The sequence below is a fragment of the Dunckerocampus dactyliophorus genome, chromosome 8 (genome assembly GCF_027744805.1).
Source record: "Dunckerocampus dactyliophorus isolate RoL2022-P2 chromosome 8, RoL_Ddac_1.1, whole genome shotgun sequence".
Lineage (NCBI taxonomy): Eukaryota > Metazoa > Chordata > Actinopteri > Syngnathiformes > Syngnathidae > Dunckerocampus > Dunckerocampus dactyliophorus.
In genome coordinates this window covers 11,081,213-11,103,298 of record NC_072826.1, presented here as the reverse complement: position 1 = coordinate 11,103,298, position 22,086 = coordinate 11,081,213, and the positions used below count along the sequence as shown (strand labels likewise).

At 39.3% G+C, this 22,086-nt stretch overlaps 1 protein-coding gene across 1 annotated transcript in view; it reads right to left on the bottom strand.

Annotated features, from left to right (window-relative positions):
* The window catches only part of srgap2 (SLIT-ROBO Rho GTPase activating protein 2), a 115,917-nt gene extending 94,113 nt beyond the window's left edge, over window positions 1-21,804 (bottom strand). Inside the window, exon 1 of the mRNA XM_054784838.1 lies at window positions 21,655-21,804. The gene's annotated coding sequence lies outside the window, so the exon portion shown is untranslated. The remainder of the gene's footprint in view (window positions 1-21,654) is intronic.
* Between the last annotated feature and the right edge of the window lie 282 nt (window positions 21,805-22,086).

Genomic DNA, 22,086 nt, shown 5'->3' with positions numbered 1-22,086 from the left:
CAAGCCGTTTTCAACTCTGTCTTGCCAATTGCGTCGCGCACGTGAGCGAGGCATGGCTCCTCACTGACTGCAGCCTGCAGCAAGTCTGTCTAGGGAGGGGCGGTCGCTGTGTGTGACTGACCAATCACAGAGCGTGAAGAGTGAATACATGAGTAGCAGTACTCGTTTAATGCTTGTACTCGGCCAAAATGCATCATCCGTAACGGATACTCATCTAAAACGAGTATGCGGGTCATCCCTAATACAGACACTGAATCAGACGTTTCACTAATATACCCGATGCCTACAGCATCTGCATATACTGACAAACTAAACTGATAATGAACATAACAAAAGGTAGAATACAAAAAGTACAATAAAGTAAAAGACTACACAAAATAAAAATACATGCACATATTTAGACTACTGAGATGTAACATGTAGGTGGAAAATTTGCAATGTTCACTTTATAATCCCTTTACTCTTGTTTTTAGGGAAACAATTTTTTTTAATCTGTCCTCGACAATGGATGAAAAATAATAATTGTAGTGCATTCGCAGCAATGCTAATTAATGTACACTCTCCATGTCAAATAAACCAATACACCAATAAACCAAAAACAAACATTAAACAAATAGCTTCATTAAGAAAACATACGACAAACAAAATGCACATCAGACATGGTCTTACAGCCATGCAGCAAGTGTAAACTGGAAGAGACACACTGTAACTTTGCCACACTATTCAGACAGCTGCGTCTATTAACATATGACCCTGCGGAAACATAAGTAGGGACCAATTCGTTTCACAGCATGTCACAAGCATTTTGAAAAATGAAATCCTCCTCCAAAATAGAAGCCTTCAAGTACTTTGAGGGACTTTCTGCAGTTGAGTAGATAAACGATTCAGCTATTTGAGCAAATAGGCTTTGATTTGCATTTATTCTCACTACCACTTAAGTTACCATCAGTTGAAAAAAGGGTTCTTCAAAATCTAAAAAACACATCCTGCAGTGTTGTTTTCAATGTGTACATGATGTTTTGTTGATTTGCTAATTGTGTGCATGCGCATGTATGATGCGTGAGTGCATGTCAGTGGGTCTGGGACTAAGCCATCACGGGCACCCCTCATCAGGCCCGACAGGTGTTATTACATTGAAATGAGGGCAGTGATGTATGCATCTGTAATGTGGACCGGGCCTCTTCTGCTTGATGGAACCTGACGCTTCTCATTATCATGACATATCGGGCAAAAAAAAAAAAAAAGAACAAAGCACCAACATTTCTCCCCGAGTGCTGCCCATCAAGCATAATGAAGAATTGTAAGCACATTTCATCATCGATTGAAAGTGACACATTGCTTTTGAAAATTCTTTAAAAGTCCTAATAAATCCCGTGTTGCTTTTATTTTGTACCAAGAAATTAAATCGCAACTGAAATCAAATATAAAAGTAAGGTTTCTTCTACCTTGCTCGGATATTTCACCTCCTTTGTACAAAATACACAGAGACTTTGACAGTTTTCATATACAGTAGTGTAAAAAAGTGCCCCCTTCCTGATTTCTTATTTTTTTTCACGTTTGTCACACTTAAATGTTTGAGATTATCAAACAAATTTAAATATTAGTCAATGACAACACAACTGAACACAAAATGCAGTTTTTAAATGAAACTTTTTCATATTAATGCAGAAAAAAATCAAAAACTACATGCAAACTACTGCGTGAAAACGTGATTGCATAACATAACTGAGATTAATTGAGATGCATCAGTCTGCAAGACATTATAAAGCCATTTCTTCTTTTGGACTCCAGCGAACCACAGTGAGAGCCACGAAAACGTGAAACAGTTCTGAACCTTCCCAGGAGTGGCCAGCCAACCAAAATGACCCCAAGAGCGCAGCGACAACTCATCCAATAGGTCACAAAAGACCTACAACAACATCCAAAGAAGGCCTCACTTGCCTCAGTTAAGGTTAGTGTTCATGACTCCACGATGAGAAAGACAGTGGCCAAAAATGGCTTGCATGGCATGGGGTTCCAAGACAAAAACCAATGCTGAACAAAAAGAACATTAAGGCTTATCTCAATTTTGCCAGAAAACATCTTGATGATCCCCAAGACCTTTGGCGAGACAAAAGTTGAACTTTTTAGACGGTGTGTGTTCCATTACATCTGGCGTAAAAGTCACACTGCATTTCGGAAAAAGAACAACACACCAACAGTAAAATATGGTGGTGGTAGTGTGATGGTCTGGGGCTATTTTGCTGCTTCAGGACCTGAAAGACCTGTGATAAATGGAACCATCTATTCTGCTGTCTACCAAAAAATCCTGAAGGAGAATGTCCGGCCATCTGTTTGTGACCTCAAGATGAAACCAACTTGGGTTCTGCAGCAGGACAATGATCCAAAACACACCAGCAAGTCCACCTCTGAATGGCTGAAAAAAACAAATGAAGACTTTGGAGTGGCCTAGTCAAAGTCCTGACCTGAATCCTATTGAGATGCTGTGGCATGACCTTAAAAAGGCGCTTCATGCTGGAAAACTCTCCAATATCGCTGAATTACAACAATTCTGCAAATTCTGCAAAATTCCTCCACAGCGCTGTAAGAGAGTCATTGCAGCGCAAACACTTGATTGCAGTTGTTGCTGCTAAGGGTGGCCCAACCAGTTATTAGGTTTAGGCGGCAATCACTTTTTCAGACACAGCCATGTAGGTTTGGATTTTTTTCTCTCTTAATAATAAAAAGTTTCATTTTTAATACTGCATTTTGTGTTCAGTTGCGTTGTCTTAGACTAACATTGAAATGTGTTTGATGATCTGAAACAATATGTTTTTATCTTTCTGTTAGAAAACAATGGTGATAAGATGGATCATCCTCCCCTCGCTGTGAGCACCCCACAAACCCGAAGTCTGCAGTGTTCAATATTTATGTTAAAATGTTTTGCATTTTACACATTAATGTTTACATTTTTGCATCTTTATATTTATATTTGTACCTGTAAATAATGTGCAGTGTCAAGGACTATAGTGAGTTGTGTGTTTTGATGAAAAAATCGTCAATGACACGGCTCCCCAGGACAATGGAAAATGAAACTGGTGTCGGAGTGTGTTTCCAGGCAACACGGTTCCACCCCGGCCGCGAACTGACTCCAGCACCAACACCAAAGTTCGCTACAGTGGAAAAGCGGAGTTCGAGTCTCCAATTCACCCAACGTGCATGTTTTTGGGATGTGGGAGGCAGCCGGAAGCTGGGCGAACATGCAAATTCCACACAGTGATGCTCCAAAATTTGGACCTGGATCTCCTGATTGTGAGACGGAAGTGCTAACAGTACTATTATATTTATTATTACACACAATTAAGAATTCATATTACAAAAAAGTAAGGTTTGTTTTCCTCTTTCACAGTTACTGTATAGGATTATGACAGAGCGTGGATATGAGGCAGGTGAATATAATACAATGAAAAATAACATGATCAAATATATAGAGATTGGGTAAACATACAGAAAACAACACATTAGCGAACGCTAAAATTCTACTTACTGTAGTCCTCATCACCAGGGGGCAGTATTTTAACAAGAAGTTACTGGAGCCACATCATTGGGAACAGGAAATACTAACTTCCTTAGCATTAGCTCATTTTGTCTTTGTGTGCTGTGCTGCTCAAGTGAGGTCACATGATTTAATACTGAATACTAGTTCTCTATTTTGATATTAAAAGACATTAGACCTAAAAAGCTAATACATGTCCATATCTCTCGATATATAGGTAGCTAATCCAATTAGCATACACAGAAGAAGACGATTGTCACTGTGGTCTCTTACGGAAACAAGCAGGTGTAAAAGAGAAAACATCAAGAACTACTTCCAAATATATGCTTTTACTCCTTGAAAGGAATGGAAATCTAAATGGCATACAAGTCAATGTTACTAGCTAAGACAATGTGTGCCTCATTGTATTAGTCACTGTCTTATCACAAGCCTTGATTACTGATTTGTGAAATGAATGTATTAATTGTTGTGAGTTAATGAAGCTTTTATATGGTTTTCATCTCATCCAGTGGGGGATGTGCCACAGGGACACATCACAGAATGAAGCCTTTTTTTTTTGTTCTTGTGACAGTGGATTTGACTGCCAGGCCACTGTGATCACACACAATGAACCGTGATATAATAAGAGACAAAGATAAATGCATCCTTTTGTCAGTGGGAATGAAAAGGAGCAAAAACTCTAAACAAAATAATACAGAATCTCAGCAAAACAATGCTTGTTTTTGTACAGGGTTATTTCAAACCTTTTTCTTGGGCTATAAGACGCATGTGCGTATTTTTAAAATGAATTATCCCCTGCTAAATGCTACATAAATGGGGTTAAAAATAATGTCATGGCGTAAAAGTGCATGCCAAAGCAACAGGTGGCGATATAGCGCCTAACCATTAAGACAGTTCCAATTTTACTGTATTTTGAAGTACCATAATACGCGGTTCGAGTATTGCTCCCTCACTATGTCAGGTTTTTTCAGAAATTAATGAACAAATTATCGCTTTTTCGTGGTCAACTATGGTGTATTATTAGCCAAAACATATTGAAATACAAGTATTCTGGTCATTAGGCAGCAGTAATGACACAAAACACTGAGACATTAGGTACCTTATGTTACATTACCTTAACACTGCATGAAGTCAGCCATGACATGCTCGACATGATAAAGTGAAAAATGTTCTCCTCCCATTCTGTGTGGAAGTGGTAAGCTTTTGGCTTCTTAATTTTAGAAGAAATCAATTTGAGGCTAACTGGTTAGCTCGCTAGCTAGCAGCCGTCTAGAGTCCCAGCAGCATAAAAGTTGTGCAATGTGATGTAAACCATGAAAAATAGGAGTGTAAAGGTGACTATAGGGGTGTTATTTCATGTCTACAGGGCTCGAATAATGTTTAAAAACGTATTTAGAAAGTCCGAAACAGGTTTTCTATGCTACAACTACAAAAATATTCCATTTATTAACATTGGATCCTATGTCGTGGAAATTAATTTATGGTGGTCGGCTTGCCTAAGATAGATGAGTTTATACACACAGTTGCATCAAGTGTACTAAGCCATCCTCTTCGCTTATCTTTAAACATCTAAACACTCTTGACTGAGAAGCGGCTCTTTCACAAACATCTGTCTCATTTGAAGGCAGCCACCTTCATGTGCCCCAAAACAGATGTGATGCCATATGTTTCTGTTTCCTCTTCATCTGTCAAGCCTTACGTGTCCACTTCCCGTGCTCATCTACATAAAACAGTTCTAATAATTACACACATCTATGGATGACAGCGTGCATATGAACTGTGTAGCTTTGTTTCCATGATAAAGTTCTCTGTTGTAAATTTGAATGCTTGGGTATATACGAATATGCCTCACCTCACTAAAAGCTAGCGAAAACACCTGAACTATAATAAGTGCACCTTAAACCCTACGCAGATTGCCCATCTGTTGTGTAGTGAACAAACTATACTGTAGACTTGAGCAGGATTTGAAGTTTGCAACATCCTTATGGATATCTTTTAGAGCTGTCGGCTACAATCCTCAACTGATCTTCACACTTTCAAGGATTATTTCTCCTATGAAAGTGGAAGAAGCCTACTGACTGAATGATATCCTCCACTGAAATACCACCATGCCAAATGGTCAAATAGGTAAGTGCATGTTTTGTTGTGTAAGAACCAGTCAGCTGACAAACAGCTGCTTCTCCTGGAGTATCCGTACTGCTAACACCAACGAACTCAAACACACACACACACACACAAACACACACTCTGAGACGGTCCGGCATAACCTTTTCACATGGCACTCATGCGCACATTGCACTTTTAAATCGCATTAACATGTTTAAATTATATTTTAAATTGTAGTCTTTTATCTTCATTCCGCTGTTATTTATTATGTTATTGTTATTTATGTACAAGTATCTACGATTATGTGGTGCACAGAGGCTTTCATTACATGACAATTTCATTGTAACTATTGTACAATGACAATAAAGGCTATTCTATTCTATTCTATTCTATTCTATTCTATTCTATTCTAAGCATACAAAGCAAGGTCCAGAAAGGCATGCCCGGATGACACATTTGGGGTCTCTTAGAGGAGACATTGTGAGCTAACATCTGTGATCTCTGACCTCAGAAATGTTCTTCTGGATGAATGGACTCAGTAGAATATCGTCCCAGAAAAGTGAAAGCTGTGAAATTTAGTTACTTGAGGTGAAAATTACATTTGACCATCCTGTGTAACTGGGTTCAGAGGTCATATTGGTCATTTTAGTAAATGTCAGCACTTTTAAAATGTCTTCCCTTCACGCTACATAATGTTGTCTTGTTAGTTCATAAAACAGCTCACATTTACCTTGCTCTGACGTATTCTTCAGTATTTCACATGAATTCTGAGGTTTAGATTAAACATTAAAAGTGGCAATGCAGAGAAAAAAGTGATAAGGCCTTGGGATATTTGTACGTTTGGACTTCGCAGCACACAGAGTAAACATTTTTTCAATCATTTTCAGTCTGATAGTTGTAGTGCGTGACCATGTTTCTCCTTTGCTTTGGGTGAATAGCATGAAAGGCCAGCTCAAGTGTATTAGTGACTACAGTATACACAGTTTATTGCTGTTCATTCCTTTATCTGTACACGTGAAAAGGCTCTATTCACTCTGGTGGGCTTATGCTGTGCACGAACGAGCAGCCGCTCCCATGTGCGCTGGCTCAGTTTGTCCATGTTCGCTCCAACAATTGAGAGGGACAAAGGTGAACCGACTGATTTGTTGCAGTCGCTAAAATAATAGAGCAATTTCTTTCCTTAATGCTCGTGCTCTGCTGTTGACACACACACACACACACTGTCAAGCATGTCTTTTGAGAGCAGGCTGTTCTCTCAAATCATCCACAAACAATGACATTGTGAACAGATCACATCAATCTCTCTCAAGAGAAATATTAGTTTCCCTCACCTTAATACTACCCTGCACACCTGCTGAGTGTGTATACAATATACGTCTGTGTGCAGTGAAATAAAAGACAAATTTTCTGCTCGTCTTAATACCTCCAGTCCCCGCATGAGTTTCACAAAATTCTTCAGTGACATTCCAATGCTACGATTGTTCCACCAAAGCATAAAACAAAACCTCGAGCTGGAAGCTGAGTGCACATCAATTACGCTTTTATTTGTTAGCAGAATGTAAGGTGAGAATGACCTTGTTTTCACAGTAGTTCCAAATGGGTATTTCTGCTTGTTTAAACTATTATAACATCTTAAAATAAAATCCACATCACATAAAATCACAGGCTTTCAACTGCTGAATGTCACTGGAAAAAAGAGGAACAACAGTACTTGTGCACAGCCCACCACGGCTTAGACACGTGTCGCATGTGGAATCTCACACTGTAAAATTTACTTGATCTATTGAAACCTGACAGAGATATACGCGTTTGAAAATGTTCAAAACAGAGTTTGCCAGGTACATTGTTGCCTTGATGAACCGAGAGTTACAAGTGTCACGCCCTGCTTTGCTCAAAGTTTGTTTCTCTATTTTATCCCTCAGTTCCTGTTTTCATGCTTTTATTTTGGATTTACTTCCTGTTTTGTTCTGTTATTACACGCACCTGCAACCCGCAATTCGGATTGTGATTATTTAGTTCAGTCGGTGGTGTCTTCATTTTGTCGGAGCATTGGTTGTGTTTGTTGCCGTACGTGTGTTGTACACGTACACGTACTATCTGCAAGCGTCCTTTTTGCCGCCCTGCTGCTTGGTAAAATAAATATTTTTACCTGCACTGGGTCCCGTCTCTGCACCCCGAGGTCATCGACAACAAAACATCATGCCACACCGTGCAAGTATGTTATTGTGACTACAGTCGTCCGTCACTACATCGCTGTTTGAATATCACTCTCTTACTTGATCGTGGTTTTTGAAAATTAAGTTACAAATGACCACTGTTTCATGGTTGATTATGGACTATTCTTAGTCCAAAAATATTGAAAAGCCAATTATATGTAGTATTCTGGCCACAAGGCGTCAGTAATGTTACATGACATTAGATTTAATAACCTTCACACTGCATGTAGTCAGCCATGGCATGTTCGACACAACACAGTTCTCCTCCCATTCCGTGTGGAAGTGGTAAGGTTTTGGCTTCTTACTTTGTCCTTCCCCACTCAGTTTGAAACACTTTCTTAAGTTTAGGATAAGTAAAGAGGGTAAGTAGTTAGCTCGGGAGCTTGCTATGCTAGCACCGGCCATCTCATACAGTATGTACCTGCAGTGATCCCGTAGCCTGCGCATTACAGTTGAGCAATGTCTTCTAAGCAAAGAATAATAGGAGTGTAAAGGTGACTGTAGGAGTGTTATTTCATGTCTACAGGGCTCTAATAATAGTAAAAAATCTTATTTAAAAAGTCATAAACAGGTTTTCTATGCTCTAACTACAAAAATATGCCATTTATTAACCAATTAATTGCAATAAAAGAGGGACGATTGTAATTTGTCCCAAAACTTTTGAGCCCCTCATAATAGAGGCATACTGTATTTAAATTAAAGCTGAAAGACTAGACTTCAATCACATCTTGTGAGTTAATGTAAATTTATGGAAGAAAACTCACTGATAAGGAAGGTTTCGGGGGGTTTAAAAAGTTTCTCCATTCTCTGCAGTTTAAAGAAAGCCAATGCGCTCTCCATATTTCTCTCCCACCCTCCACTAATCTCTGTATATTAGCTCTCAAGAAGGGGAAAGCTCTCTCGGTGTGTTCTGGTTGTTCTAATATGTGTCAGTTTCATCCTGTTCTCCATCGCTCTGCTTCCTCCTCGTTTATTTTGGCTCTCCGTTTCCTCCTGTCTTCATATTTCTCCCTTTTGTTTGACTCCTCTGTCCCCGTCTCCGCTGGCTCTATCAGTCCTCGTCAGTCACTGGCGGAGGACAACGCTCTGTGTGTGCGTGTGTGTATAGTTTGAGGAGGATGACGGGGTTTACGCCGTTTATTGCGTCGTCTTGGAATTTCTAATTTCACCCGGTGCTTTTTGTCAGAGTGAACTAGTTTTTTATGACACTCTGTATAAACATGCTGATTGTACTGGAGCTATGGGACCTTACTGTGTGTGTGTGTGTGTGTGTGTGTGTGTGTGTGTATCTGCTGTCCAGGGTGCACCTGTATTTCACTGTAAAAGCCGAAGCACCATTCAGCAAGCCATTTAATAACATTTGTTCTAAAACAGCTTTCATGGTGAAAAGGTGCAACATTTTTAAGTTCAGTTCCAAGAAGTTAGCTTCTGCTTTATAAAAGGTACTCACCTTTATAGCAATTACTTTTTGGATTCAATTGATCAGCAGGAAACACAGACAAAAAGATTAGGGAAAAAAAAATGCCACTCAGTCACACTCAAGTGAAGGATTTGTTTGATAAAATGTAAACATTGTTGAGAAATAGGCAAAGTAGAACCTCCACGGTAGAACACAAGCTGTTGCAGGGTCCTAATTGTCTTAATTTACTCCAGTATTAATCTGACACCATCAAAAAAATCCTTTAAAAAATTCCTTTATGAACTGTACAGGCGATGTTTTAAGCAACATTTTAACATTTATTACACTCACACGTGTATAAAAAGTTAACTCCTCTAGGGGCCTATACTAAAGCCCAGTGGCGGGTGGTGCATTTGGTACCTGGGCATTCAGTGTGGACTCAGCCGACTAAATCCATCTATTAATACCACCACATCACATTAATACCATCACATCACTGTTAGTTTAATGTCATACATATTTCCTCAAAAGTGACGAGCGACAAATGTAGCAACTTTTCTGGAGTCATTGGAGAGTTTTCTGGTATTTAGGGACCTAAAAGTGAAAGCACGTATTGTGCAGTTTCTGTTCTCACTGAGCAGCAGCGGGTGCTGCTGAGAGGTCCGCCCGGCCCCAAAGCGGTCACAAGTCGTCAGTGCACAATCAGCTTCCGCGGCACACAGAGCATAGTGGAGCTCTACACATCCATGAATCACGCATTCGCGAGGCACGATGTCATCGGGGTGGATCTCGCCCTGTTTTACAGAGCGAGATCTAAAACGTAAAACATAACTGTTTCTTCTTATTTTCTTAACCTTCATTAAATTACTACTCATTACACTCAACCCTCATTCGAACTGAGTCACTTATCAGTGTGTCAGATTGTGTGATGGACTAATGTTGTGTGATCAATGACACAACTAGTACTAACTGCAAGATAAAAGGTGGTAGGCGCTGGCTGAGATAAAATATAAAAATTATTTTGATGACGTGATGGCCAATTTTAAATTAACAAACCAAGACTCAAGTTTAATTGTAGTTCTAAATGTAATTAAGATGTTTTTATTAGGGATGAGCGAGTACACCACTATCTGTATCTGTTTACCCATCTAAATTATCTGTATCCGTAGCTGTACTGGAAGTGGGCGGGGATTTGGGCGTGGTTTAACAGGAAATGGGTGGGGCTTAAATATGTATTGCTTATCATTCAGCTATATGTGTGCTGTGTATGTGTGTAAGCGATCTGTAAGACTTTATTATTTAATTATTTTTTTTTAATGATCTGAGTGAAGTTGGTGATTCATGCAATCATCCAGTGATGGCAAACAGGGAAATAATCTGTCAGCCTTGTTCACTATAGTTTTCTCAAAAGCATCGCGTTCAGTACTACGAGCAAAGTTTTCCAACTGACTTTATATCACTAGTCAAATTAGCAGGCGGAAAACCCCCCCAAAAAAACACCAGCAGTGAATTACGCACACGAGCCGTTTACAGCTCTGTCTTGTCAAATGCACTGCGTACGTAACAAAACAAGTTTACCAAGTAACTTAAGATACGAGCTGAGCTGAGGAAACCCTAAAAAACCCGTCCAGAGTGGAGGCATTGACCAACGCAACACCAGACGTTTTCAACTCAGTCTTGTCAAATGCACCGCGTATACTGTCTAGGGAGAGGCGGCACTGTGTGACTGGCCAATCACAGAGCGTGAAGAGTGAATGCATAAGTAGTTACCCAATGAGGATTTTCCTTAATTGTGATTACGGATAATGACGAGCTGTACTTGTTTCATGCTCGTACTCGGCAAAAATGCATTATCTGTAACAGATACTCATCAAAAACGAGTATCCGGCTCGTGCCTAGTTTTTACTCACTTTTTTTGTCACTCCTACAAGATTATGCTTTTTTCCTACAGCATCTGTTAAAACGTCATATGCAAATAATATGCAAATTAGCCGATGACGCCATCTAGTGGCTTCTAGGACACCCAATACCTACCGCTCGCCCCTGGTCATGACAACACACAGAAACTGAAATCTGATTGGACAATAAAATGTAACATACAGTCATACAGTTAGTCAAAATTATTCGACCACCCTTGTTTCTTCAGTTTCTTGTTAATTTTAATGCTTTTAGCTTTTGTTTGGACAAATCTAACAATGACAACAAAATAGCTCATAACTCATAGGAGTTATTTTTTTGGCAGTACAATGCTATAACTACTCATGCAAGAACTTAAGTGATTTTGGTTATTATCAAGAAAAACATGGAAGTTGCTAGATATCAGCTCTTAAATTAAGCTCTTATGATATTTTTTATCATCATTATATTTGTCCAAACAGATGTACCTTTAGTTGTACCAGGCATTAAAATGGATCAATAAACTGAAGAAACAAGGGTGGTCTAATGATTTTTTTTATTACTGTACATGTACACTCACTGGAAGCAGAGCAGCCAAGAGACACGCTATGAAATGGGGATACTAGACTGTTGGGAATAAACTCAGAATGGCCTTTACACGCCACTTATACAGGAGGTACTGTACAAGCAAAATTGTGCAAATTAATACAATTATTGTTCAGGTAAACGCCCCACTGTTAAAATGTCTCTATATAGAGAACAATGCACATTTGTTCATTTAATATCATATTGCCACATTATTAGTACCATAAATATGTTCATGTTTGCCGTCTTAAACTATACATAAGTGCAGACAGCCAGTAAGTAGTGTTTCACAAATGACTGACATGATATGCTTTAGTGTTCCAAAAATGTGCCACTGAAGGTCCAAAAGCTTCCAAATCAGTGAAACTGCATTTTGTTTCCCAACGGCAGTAATTGTGAAACGCCTGTTTTGGTGCTTACTCAATGGAATGAAAATTTTAAAAATCCAGCATGTGTCATGAAACAATGTGTCATTTTAAAGGCAGAATGGTGAACATGGAAACATAGTAGCAAGCAGCATATTAACTACCAGGTCCATTGAATTACAGTTTGGATAAAATAGCAAATGTTAACATTTTACCTTTATGAGAATAACATTTGGAATTGGTTTCCAACTCCAAGAGCAATATTTGTAGCTAATACCAAATATAGTCAAACCTCGCTTTTGTTTTGATTGGTTTTCGTTGAAAATTGCCTTGGTTTTTTGTACAATTTCTTGTATGTTCGTTCATGCAATATTGCATGCAAGTCCTCACATCACCCTTCATAATTTCTCATCATCATTTTACTTTACAGTTTACGGTCTCTGGTGCTGTCCTCTTCCCTAAACACTCTATTAAATCTCTGTCTTCTGTTAATTCTGCCTCATTTTCTCAAGTTTTTTCTTGCTAATCATACCTGCAAATGTGTTTTTAATATAGCCTTTTTCGGACTTGTAGTATTGTGTAAGTAGTCAATTATTCACACTAGATAAAATTTGTTAAATGGTAAGTACAGTCAAATCTGTCTTAGCGGCCACCTGTATAGAACGGCCACCTGCCTCTAGCGGCCACTGACAAATCCCCTGCAGCAAATTTACATGTTATAGACCCTGTGTATAGCAGTCACCTGTCTAACGCGGCCAGCGGCCACCCATTGTTTATCCCCTGGTCAATATCTGACCGCATATAGCGGCCCAAATTCCGACTCAAGCAGAAGCTTCATGCACGAAAAAGCTTTGTTTTTTAATCAATGAAGCCGTCGTGTGTAGAGTTTAATTACTGAGTCCTAGCTCAGTCACAATCATTCAGAAGATCCACACAAACTGTCAGTTGTTCTACATAAAAAAAGCCGTCTTCTTTGGAGCTTGTTGCAGACAGTGACACCGTTTATTTCCTGGTGTGAGACAATATGCACTGGTCAATACTGTAATGCCGCTTGCTGTGGGGAAGGAAAGACTCATGTCGCCGATGCACTTTAATCGCTTTATGCGGTTTATTAACCTAATACTGTAGTTCTTTACAACTTTTATCCGCAGTCCCACAGTGCCCTCTACTGGTCAACATGTAACAGTATAATTATATGTATCTGCAAAGACAACAAGCTTCTAATCACAGACATGTTAATATGTGCGCGCACAAATTCAAAATGGCCGCCAACCTGTCTATTACGGCCACCTGCCTATAGCGGCCACTTTTGCTGTTTCCCTTTAGTGGCCGCTATAGACAGGTTTGACTGTATGTACTGTCCACTTAGCGAAGGAGCACTTCATTTGAAGCCCTGAAGAAACCATATCAAACTAAATCTGCCCCACTGACCTCATTACCTTTACCTTGCACCCCATGAATATAACTATTTCTTCTTGTTTAAATGCAAGATGAAAGGAGAACGCAGTTTCCTAATTTGCTCTCTCACAATGGTCATAAACCTTTGAATTTGCATCAAATTTGGTCATGGTCACATTCGCGGTTTATTTGTTCCGCACATTCTTAACATGTCACATTAAGGAACATTTTTACACTTGAACAATTCAACATATTCAAAAAGGTGTAGGAAGAAACAGCGTATTTGGGTCTCCTAAAAGGGGGCCCAAAAATGTGACACAGCAAGCAAAATTTAAAGTTGTTATTTTGTAACTAATTTTCATTAAAATAAAGTATCACTTGTTCTGTTTCAGTTTATAACTTACATGAAAATATCACATTTTAGTAAATTTCATGACAGCGGGGCACTGTTCAGTGAAATCTCGATTGTAACATGGACATAAAAAATACTATGATTTATTGATTCATAAATATACTTATTGACTCAAACACTCTTGATTGTAACAAAGAACCTTTTATGAAAACGTCTTTGTTTCATTAAGTAGATATGGACAAACAACAAACAAACAGCCAGGCAGAATCTCGGTAATAATATATCAAAAAATACCATCAAAATACATTGAAACACACCACCAAAGCACATACACGTAGGGGAATAAAAGCAACAATTTTCTAAAACAGAATGAATGGAAAAAACATCAGAATCCAAATTTTGATGAGCCTTAAAAATACTTGCCGGTTGGAAACTTCTTATCTTTGCCCTACATTTTCAGATTTTTCTTAAAACAACCCTCACTAAACAACAAAGCAATGTTTCATGGACATATATCACTCAAATAAAGCATAGTAAAATGCTCTAAATTCTTTAAACTTACCTTAAATAGTCACAAACATGCTCAAAAATGGTGACATCTTGCTCGTAACATGGAGCAAACGCCTTGCGAGACTCAACACTGTCTTCTTTCGAACATTGTTTTCACTGCAGTTGCACACTTCACCTTCCGCGGAAGCATGATACCAAAAAAAAAAAAAGTTTTTATTGATTAGAAACAAAAAATAACACTCAAATACGACGCCGAAGTTATTGTGAATCAAGGCAGAGGTCAGCTCATTTGCATATATTCTTATTAAATATGTATGTTATTTCTGCCATACACTTCTGCCCGTGCGTGCATGTTTTTCTCCGGGTACTCCGGTTTCCTCCCACATTCCAAAAACATGCATGTTAGATTAACTGCCGACTCTATTGTCCGTAGGTATGAATGCGAGTATGAATGGTTATCTACATGTGCCTTGCGATTGGCTGGCGACCAGTCCGGGGTGTACCCTGCTTCTCGCCAAAAGTCAGCTGGGATAGGCTCCAGCATACCCCCGTGACCCTAATGAGGATAAGCGGCAAAGAAAATAGATGGATGGATTTCTGCCATACATTGAAACGCATGTATCAATGTTGTCGACATCCTTATTAACATCCTTCATCCTGTAGGTACTATAATTTCATAATAATTAAAATGTTTCCATTCTGCTCGTACATTATATTGTGATCCTCTTCACATTTAGCCACATCATTTTGGCACCCGAAAGACCAATTTGGAACTCAAGAGTGTACCACCTAATTAAATATTGTACGCATTACTCTTTGCCTTGTTAGCGAAGGCTGTAACACTTTGTTTGTGTCCCTCTGAAAGGTGTTTCTCCCTTCCAAGCGTGCCTATCTGCACTCCTCTATTTTGCTTTTATATCTCAAGTACATTATTTTGTTATTCTTAATAATCAAAAGAAAAAAAGCCAGGCGCTCTCGTCTTTTTTCAAGAGTGAGGAAATTGAATATTGCATTTAAAAGTCAATTTCCACAATGGGATTACGCAAATCAGCCTCGCCCTGTTTCGCCCGCGTTTCCATTCATCCTCCTACGTCCTGATGCAGCTCCTCATTTGCCATGGTTTACTCCATTCATTGCTAGATGTCTTCTTTCACGCTTAACAGCTTGACTCCTGTTTTTCCACTTTGCATTGTTACATTGTAGTGTCTCAGTGTGTGTCTTAGTGGTGCAGGCCAATTAAACTGAGTGTAAAAATAACCCCCGCCCCCCAAAAAACACATAAAAGCTCTTACACCTGGAAAAAAAACAAATAAATATTTACAAGTATATATGCACTGGCCAATGCAAACCAAAAGAATAGATGTTATATACTGTATATCCATAGAAATAGAAAAGAGTGTCTGCTGAGAAAAATGCTTGCCCTTGGACAAATGTAATTGACGACCACTGGTTTAGATGCTCACTGAGCTGAGGTCTAATGAGAGTTTAAAGACATGATTTTCTGAAAACTATGGCTTTCCTTCCTGTGATGAAGTATCATTGGTTAACAGTCACTTGTCTTCTCCCTCCCTCTGTTCCCTTTCATGCTTACTTTTTTCACATTTTTTTCACCTCTGCACGGGGCATCTCTCACCCGCTCCACTTACTCTCTGTTGTTTACAGTAAGCAGGTCCAAGCATGATGGTTTTACCTTTTATGGCCATTCTTCAGCCACGGTAAAAGTGCAGTAATACAACGGCATATTACCCACCTGCCCCTCCTTATTCCTGACCTCCTGGGTGGGTGGGTGGACTGTGTGTGCACAGACCGGATAGCCAAATCTGTGAAGCATTCAGTTTCAGTAAAAGCACCTTTTTTAAAAAAAAAATCTCACCCATCTCCATAGACACATGACTGTGGTTTGTTTTGAGTGTCTGCGCTGTAAGGAGCTCTTCTTTCAAGTGTTTAGGTTATACTGACACACACACACACACACACACACACATATGCATGCATGCACTTGCAGACAAAGCAGGCAGGTGTTAGTGAGTAAGACCTGCTGTGAGCTATGAGCAGGAACAAGCATGAGGGGGAAAATAAAAGAGATGAAATGCAACATGGTCCAGCTATAGTGTCAAATGGTCAGAGGTCAAAAGCAACAAACTTCATTTACTTGTCTTACTGTAAGTGATTACAGTTCGGAACTGAGAAAGATATATTAATAAAAACAACCCAAAAAGCACCCAGAAACTGTAATTGCAGTCTTTTTTTAATTACTTTTGTATTCTGTACAGTGGTGGCATATGTTTTGCTATTTGACAGAGTACAGTTCCCTTTTCTCACCGCGCCTGGTAGTGTAGTGGTTCACATACCACATTTGCAAATGCAATTTTGTTATGATTTTGCACATGTGAAAATCCTGATAAAGGTGTACACACCGAATATATTTTATTTTCTATTTCGCTAGTCACGAAATTAAATCTTCAGAATCAAAAATGGCATGGCTGTCTGTCACAAGTCTTTTTTATTACCTTACACAACTGCAAAAGTGATAAGCGGCATAGAAAAAGGATAGATGGAACTGCAAAAGCCAATATTGTTGCTTTGCTGCCAGGTTGGTTAGTTGGTATATTATGCTCTGCTACTCAGCCCGTTCCCACACTACATTGTGTTCTGTATGTAGTCAATTCTGGTGAGAATCTGGGTAGAGGTGGAGATATAAAATTTATTTTCACTTTTTGTTCTTTTGGGTCACTTTCCTCTAATCACTTCTTCCAACCCATATCTCTACATTAGGGGTCTCAAACGCATCTCAACTGGGGGCCACTGGAGGTAGGGTTTGGGTGAGGCTGGGCTGAAGTTCAGAAACACGATTTAACCAAGTGACTAACTTGTCGACAAACAGGAGGTCATAACTCAACATAACATAAACAAAATAACACTATAACAATTACACAGCAACTCAACATGCAACAGGTAGATAACACATACACAGGGCAACTACTACTACTACTGGAAAATATGAAATAACTATGTTAACACATAACTTAAGCAGCTTTTTACAAAACAAGTGCCACAAAGCATGCTGGGAAGACGAAAGAACGCCCAGCGACGGCGGTGATGAGTTCAGTACTACAGTATTGCTTTCCTCAATTTAAGAGCCGCTTCCTTTTAAGTAAGCTAAAGAGCCTTTCACCATCGCCCCAGGATGCACGGGCCGCACTTACAGTAAACTTTGATGTCAAGTCGGGTGCCACAAAATTTGGTCAGGAGTTTTAGACCCCTGCGCTATGTTTACTCATTTTCTACCCCTTATCTTGTTCAGGGCCATGGTTAAGCTGATTTTGGGTGAGGGACTGTGTAGACCCTGGACTGGTTGCCGGTCAATCACAGGGCAACACAGTGAAGTGGCTCTAGATTAGCACTATCCCAGCGACTTTACGGACATTTGTGTTGGCTCAAGCAGTGAAGAACTCTCCATTTAGCCGTTTTCTACCTCTTATCCTGTTCAGGACAAACAAAAACATCAACAAAGCCGAGTCACTGTGCTATCAAGGGAACCATCCAGAATGAGTAATAGTGAAATCTTATGTCATCGTCGATGAACCTAAAGTAGCCTGCTAATTAACGGAGAAGACTGGTCTCACTTTGTGTCTATAGCACCACCTGTTGCGTTGTCCTGACTTTTAGGTAGCGGGATTATGCAAAAACTACACAGCCACTTTACATGAAACTTTGTAAATGAATGGCACATGTGTATTCCAACCGCCTATTCAATATTGGTGAAAATTGCTATAAAAAGGAATCTTTTTCTCTTGTTTATGTTTTTTTCACCCCAAATTGGGGAAAAAATTCTTTTTACTTGTCTATATGTGGACAAAGCCCCACTATGAGTTACAGACACTCTATAAATGTCAATCAAGACATAAGGTCCTATAGGTGTGTGTGTGGGTGATGCCTTCGTGAGACTTGTGTGCTTTATTACCAGAGGTGTGTATCGTTTTTTAGGGGGCTTATGTGCAACGGCATACTGTAAGTTAGCCACAGGGCGTGCGCTGAGATCTGACCTGGCCTATGATGAAATGTCAATGTTTGTGTGTGTTTGTGCGGCTCTGGAATGCCAGCGTTAGGGGCCTGAGAAGCAGTCACGTACAAACAAACACAGGCTCGTCTTTCCCTCTTGCCCTCCTCCGGTGCCTATCACTCACATGAACATGAACACTAACACACACACACACACACACACACATACACACAAAGGGACACACATGAACAGACACAGCATGCTTGCATGGGAGCTGTGTTTATTGTCTCAGTGTTAGCTGACGTCGCTGCCATATCTGGCCTCTGTAATTAGATTTACCTTTCCTTGTTTTTCTTTCCTCTCCTCCAAGGCCTTTCCTTGCCTTTTGCCGCCTCTTTTGCCATCAAAAAGCTGTTTTTCTTCCATGAGCGGCCTGTGCAAGCATGTGGTTTAGGGCAGACAATAAGGTGAGGCTGTCTTTGCTTTGCACGTATCTCATTTATTTTCACCTGTGTCTAGTTCTACCAAGGAGTATTAGAGCCACCATGAAAAGAAAAAATAACTTAAAAATTAAGAATAGTTGTAATTTTAGTAGTACCTGACTTTCTGAGGGCCAGATATTATCCTGTAGTACAGTAGATTTTTTGTGAGAGTTCCATCCCAGACCCATCAGCAAATGGCACATATCAGCAGTTAATTGATATGACTAAAAAAATTATATTTTTGACACACAGCCCGCTCCTACCCCTCCAAACCTTGCTGCTAGCTTCACATTGACATTCTCTACCAATTTCAGATCAACATTTGTAATAAAGGGCCTGTTGGAATGATTGGATTAGATTCAGCTCCAGAAACCTCTGATGGAAGCTAACAAGCTAAACGCCAAATGCACAATAAACGTTTAAGCCCTAAATATGCCTCACACACGTATTAAATGCATTTTAAAGTATAAAATGTATCGGTACTCGCCATTAATGAATGACAACACTGATCGATGAACAATACAGTAAACTGGTCTAAGTCATAGTCTAGTCATTAGCCTGGACATCAGGTGTGCTTACGTCTATTGTGGGGCCGCCTCCACCTCATTTTGAAGCCACACACTATATGGGGCTTCACAGCTCTACAGGCCGCTCCGTCCTCCCGGCTAGCTGTCAGAAAAGGCATTGCTCCAAACCGTGTCTACTTCTTGCCTGTTGTAATTCCAGTAACAATTTACAATAATATATGGCCTGTTGTTACCATCGCAGTAAGTTCTGAGCTGCACAGGGTCCTGCACTAGAATTGACATTGTATGCATGTATCCAGCTTTTAATGTATTTTTTCTAAGAAATAATTAAATAAATACAAAATTTTGAACAAAAATCTGCAAATTTGCAGGCTTATGAATGCTGAATCAGGAGTATGTGGGAATCCACTGTATATTAAATACCGGTATTTGTTGAACAAAACAAACCTAGAAACAGTAATAACGCTAAGAAAAAAGCTTTTAATTCAGAGATTTAAAAAGATTTTTTTTGTTGTCCCTTTGTTCATGTGGGTTTTCTCCGGATACTCAGACTTCCTCCCATATTCCAAAAACAAGCATGTTAGGTTAATTGTGGACTATAAATTGTCCGTAGGTGTGAATGTGAGTGTGAATGGTTGTTTTTCTGTGCTCTGATTGACAAGCAGTATAGAAAACGAATGGATAGATGGAATTTGTATTTTCTGAAAAAATCCACAAAGGTTGAATTGAGGCAACCTGACTGTTGTTGTTTGTTGAGGACATTTCACGTTTAATCCAAAAGGCTTTTTAGGTGTCTCTTGTGGTTGTATCCCCTGGGGGTGGTCACAAAAGGGTTGTTGTTCAACCTTTGCGGATTACCTTGACCTAGAGGACTGGGAATCAGAACCAGACATTCAGAAAAAGTTATAATCTTACAAGAAAAAAGTCAGAATTTGGATGAGTGAATGTCGGAATTCCGATATGAACTTAAACGCAACATTCTGAGCCCAGCAGTAGCTGTCTCTCTGTCTAAATATCTCCTCTATATTAATCCTATAATAAGAATGTTGAAAAAAATAATGATGTTACAAGTAAAAGTTGGACTACAAGAAAGATTATTTGTTGAAAGAATAAACCCATGATATTTACAAGTTTTCTTGTATTTTGGTTATTTTTTGGAAAAACGTTCATCTTACAAAAAGTCTAAACTTTGACATGTTAATGTCAAAATTCCCACACACAGTAAAAAGTTGTACAAGAATACAGACGTAACATTATGAGAAAAAAGTATTTTTTTAAACAAAAGAACTACTACTACTGTAATATACAGTATTTATCACATAATATAATTTAATATTACAATTTTGAAATTTGACATTTTGATATAATGACTTTAGTTTGGCTCCAATACACTTTCATACCTGAGAGACAATGCACATTATATATTGAGGGAGACCCTGGAGGTCTCCCCAGAGTTATTTACCCATTTTTCTGCCCCTCAATCTGAGCCACCTGAGGGGTTTCTCACCCTTTCCTGAAGGGGTGCTATACCTTGCTCCAGGGCACACACACACACACACACACACACACACACACACACACACACACACACACACCAACACAACACAAATAAACAGATTTGAGCGTGAACAGGTGACAGGTTTGTGTTAGTCCCTACTGAGAGTAAGTCTTATCTATGCAGACATTAAGATGGGATTTGACTGTTTTTTATCCCTCGCCTCTCCTTACCTGCTTCTCTATGGTTTGGGATTGTGAGCAATGTTTCCCCAAAATTTTTCAAGGGTCTGAGCATACACACCTACGACCTGAGCATTCCTTGAACCTCTGTGAACACCATTAAACATGCACACTGTAGTATCACACCTACATACATAAAAACATGCAAACAGGATCTTATCATTAGCTGGACAGTGTTTGTCATTGTGTTATGTTGTCACCGCTTGTTGTCGCCTGTCACTTACGGAGTTGCATTGCAAAACGGTACAAAAGAAATTGTTACGTGTTTATTTCATTTACAGTTCAGGTTTATGGGGGGAGGTATGTTCCCAAATTACCCCGCAATAAGTGAAATCCGCGAAGTAGCCAACTATATTTTGTACAATTAATGTATATGTTTTAAGGCTGTAAAACCCCTCACCATACACTTTATACACTTTTCTCAGACAGGCATTAACATTTAATCACATTTCTCTCTGGTTTAAACACTCTCAAAGTTCGAATCTCATTTGAATTTTCATGATCAATTTACGAGATTGGACACAAGAAATTTTCATTACTCACCATGGTTTGTCCTGGCGCCGTTACGTTGTAGCGTTTTGTATCCTTGTTAAAACATATTCCTCCTCGTCGTCCTCCATGAACCAAAGATTAATTGACATTATCCCAGGCACCCTACAGTCGCTTAACTTCTGCTTTCATTGAACAAGTATGATTGCTAGCGGCTAGCGATCATACAACAGGAAGCAGGTATTCCTGCACGAAGGAGATAGATTGACAATGGTCTACAACCAATCAGAACGCAGAACACAATGGGTTCTCCCTTAGCCAATCAGGGTTTTTGTGGCTTTATATTTAGTCAATATTATTTACTGAGACGAACTGGACGCCTCTGGACACGTCTTCAACTCTCACATGAGTATATAACACCCTCTACTGGCAACAGTAGTACATACAGTAACAGACAACATGCAACATGCACGGATAGATCACTCT